Source organism: Ipomoea triloba, chromosome 10 (genome assembly GCF_003576645.1).
Source record: "Ipomoea triloba cultivar NCNSP0323 chromosome 10, ASM357664v1".
Lineage (NCBI taxonomy): Eukaryota > Viridiplantae > Streptophyta > Magnoliopsida > Solanales > Convolvulaceae > Ipomoea > Ipomoea triloba.
In genome coordinates, this window is record NC_044925.1 from 7909310 (window position 1) to 7913724 (window position 4415).

Below are 4415 nucleotides of genomic sequence, written 5' to 3' on the forward strand. Positions count from 1 at the left end.
TTCCTTGACCCAACAGAAGAACGACATTTGACGTATGAAAGACACAATTCTTATATTATTATCTCCATATTTTTGCCTAGGTAACTTAAATATCTATACATGCTCTTTTTGCAGTGAACAACTNACAAAGAACGATGAAATATTGAAGAAAGTCGGACCAAAAGAAAAGCTGATATCTGATTATGCCTTCCTTGACCCAACAGAAGAACGACCTTTGACGTATGAAAGACACAATTCTTATATTATTATCTCCATATTTTTGCCTAGGTAACTTAAATATCTATACATGCTCTTTTTGCAGTGAACAACTGTTTGAGTATGCTGGATATTACTTGAATAGAGAAACATTCCAGTCTATGAGAGCCGGGGAGCTAGAAAGTATTATTGTAGATGTTTGGTGTCTACGACTAAATCAGCTGGATCTCAACAGACGCCTTGATAAGCCCAAGCGAATATTCTTCTCAACCCAGGCTTTTGTAAGCAAACAACACTTTTTTTACATTATGCCTGATTTTTTTAATTAACATCCTATAACATAAAATAAATTTCTACAGCTCCAACTAGACAGCCCCACAAATTGGGAAAGGGATGACAATACAGAACAAAGCTCCTACCAGACAGACTTTGAGCAGTGCTTAGACACTGAAATAAACAATGTCGGGAAGTTGGACATAAGTGATGCTCAACTGGTAAATAATGCCCTATGCAAAAAAAATATTGTACTTAGAATTAAACAAACTACTAACATTTTATTAATTGTTAACAGATTTTCTTTGGCATATTCTGGCATCATCACTTCTACATAATGTGCTACAATTTCACAACGTCAATGCTTGAAATCATTGACAACAGGCCCCTTCCAAAAGGAATGAGAATTCAACAAAAGTATGCTGACAGTCCAAAAGTACTGGTAAGTATTCTAATTACCTATTTCATTCAAAAAATACTTTATTTTAATTTGATAAAGTGTCATATAGTCTTATATGTGGTTCATTATGAAAACTGTGTAAAAAGAACATATATTATTCATCAACTGATACTATAGTATATGTAAAAAGAAACTATAATGTATTCGAAAAGAAACTGTAGTGTATGGTAAAGGAAACTGATATATATTCAAAATAATTCAATCAGACACTCTAATTATGAATATATGATGCATATCTAACTACTTTTGCAGAGCACTGCATTTTTGGAGTATTTGATGAAAAGAGGACATACCAGTCTAGTTGAGAGGATAACAAAACTGCCCGTGGAGCTGGTAAAAATGAATTGGAGAACAGCTGATAACAGGACTGATTGTGGATTGTATTGCATGCGCCACATGGAGACCTACATGGGCAATCCACAATGGAAATGTGGTTTTACTCCGAAAAAACCCAAATGTAAGTTTACATCAAACTTTAATCATTTATACTGCTCATTCAATTATAAAAATTTAAATAACAAACAATTAACACTAATGCAGGACCCATATTTGGCATCACTACGAGCATTGTACACATCAAGGATTATCATGATGCCCGTGAATGTTCACAAAGCAAATGTCATAAGGAATGCCGAAGAACACTTTATTGGAAAAAGGCTCTTACAGTGACTTTCAATTTGAATGTAAGGATAACTGCACCACCCGACAATGTTTTATTCTGTTTGATTGTGAAGCCAAGGTAGCTTTAGACTACGTTTATTATGCAGGTTTTAATCATCATAGTTTCTGCTAAAAATACTTTTATGTTTTTGACTTATCATGTTAATATATAATCAATGGAATATTATTCCTGAAATGCTACATTTTCATTCACAAAAATACTTTAGTTTAATTTCATAAAGTGTCATATATTCTTATATGTGATTCATCAACTGAAACTATATTATATGCACTAAGAAACTGGAATGTATTCGAAAAGAAACTGTAGTGTTTGATAAAGGAAACTGATATATATTCAAAACAAAAAACTGTAGTATTCATGAAAAGTAACTACAGTGTCCGTGAAAGGAAAGTGTAGTGTTTACCAACGGATACTGTCAAATGTGAAAAAGAAATCACGTGTATCATTCAAAAAACTGTATACTACTTGAAATGATACTAATCTTTCAAAACGATGAAATCACATGGTTTATAAAATCGAACTAGCTGTATGAAAACACATGAATCGNGATAGGAAATATAGTTGTAATAAACAGATACTGAAGTGTTTGTGAAAAGAAACTATAGTGTATATAAACTGAAACTGACCAGCATGACTCACAGATTATATATTTGAACAATTAAACTGCAGTTTGATTGCTGAACCTGATGATGATGACCACTCTGAGCAAGTAGTGGCTGAAAGGACCCGAAGATTTAAAAATCTACCAATGAATCTGAGATCACCTTTTTGGACAAAGAACGATGAAATATTGAAGAAAGTCGGACCAAAAGAAAAGCTGATATCTGATTATGCCTTCCTTGACCCAACAGAAGAACGACATTTGACGTATGAAAGACACAATTCTTATATTATTATCTCCATATTTTTGCCTAGGTAACTTAAATATCTATACATGCTCTTTTTGCAGTGAACAACTGTTTGAGTATGCTGGATATTACTTGAATAGAGAAACATTCCAGTCTATGAGAGCCGGGGAGCTAGAAAGTATTATTGTAGATGTTTGGTGTCTACGACTAAATCAGCTGGATCTCAACAGACGCCTTGATAAGCCCAAGCGAATATTCTTCTCAACCCAGGCTTTTGTAAGCAAACAACACTTTTTTTACATTATGCCTGATTTTTTTAATTAACATCCTATAACATAAAATAAATTTCTACAGCTCCAACTAGACAGCCCCACAAATTGGGAAAGGGATGACAATACAGAACAAAGCTCCTACCAGACAGACTTTGAGCAGTGCTTAGACACTGAAATAAACAATGTCGGGAAGTTGGACATAAGTGATGCTCAACTGGTAAATAATGCCCTATGCAAAAAAAATATTGTACTTAGAATTAAACAAACTACTAACATTTTATTAATTGTTAACAGATTTTCTTTGGCATATTCTGGCATCATCACTTCTACATAATGTGCTACAATTTCACAACGTCAATGCTTGAAATCATTGACAACAGGCCCCTTCCAAAAGGAATGAGAATTCAACAAAAGTATGCTGACAGTCCAAAAGTACTGGTAAGTATTCTAATTACCTATTTCATTCAAAAAATACTTTATTTTAATTTGATAAAGTGTCATATAGTCTTATATGTGGTTCATTATGAAAACTGTGTAAAAAGAACATATATTATTCATCAACTGATACTATAGTATATGTAAAAAGAAACTATAATGTATTCGAAAAGAAACTGTAGTGTATGGTAAAGGAAACTGATATATATTCAAAATAATTCAATCAGACACTCTAATTATGAATATATGATGCATATCTAACTACTTTTGCAGAGCACTGCATTTTTGGAGTATTTGATGAAAAGAGGACATACCAGTCTAGTTGAGAGGATAACAAAACTGCCCGTGGAGCTGGTAAAAATGAATTGGAGAACAGCTGATAACAGGACTGATTGTGGATTGTATTGCATGCGCCACATGGAGACCTACATGGGCAATCCACAATGGAAATGTGGTTTTACTCCGAAAAAACCCAAATGTAAGTTTACATCAAACTTTAATCATTTATACTGCTCATTCAATTATAAAAATTTAAATAACAAACAATTAACACTAATGCAGGACCCATATTTGGCATCACTACGAGCATTGTACACATCAAGGATTATCATGATGCCCGTGAATGTTCACAAAGCAAATGTCATAAGGAATGCCGAAGAACACTTTATTGGAAAAAGGCTCTTACAGTGACTTTCAATTTGAATGTAAGGATAACTGCACCACCCGACAATGTTTTATTCTGTTTGATTGTGAAGCCAAGGTAGCTTTAGACTACGTTTATTATGCAGGTTTTAATCATCATAGTTTCTGCTAAAAATACTTTTATGTTTTTGACTTATCATGTTAATATATAATCAATGGAATATTATTCCTGAAATGCTACATTTTCATTCACAAAAATACTTTAGTTTAATTTCATAAAGTGTCATATATTCTTATATGTGATTCATCAACTGAAACTATATTATATGCACTAAGAAACTGGAATGTATTCGAAAAGAAACTGTAGTGTTTGATAAAGGAAACTGATATATATTCAAAACAAAAAACTGTAGTATTCATGAAAAGTAACTACAGTGTCCGTGAAAGGAAAGTGTAGTGTTTACCAACGGATACTGTCAAATGTGAAAAAGAAATCACGTGTATCATTCAAAAAACTGTATACTACTTGAAATGATACTAATCTTTCAAAACGATGAAATCACATGGTTTATAAAATCGAACTAGCTGTATGAAAACACATGAATCGT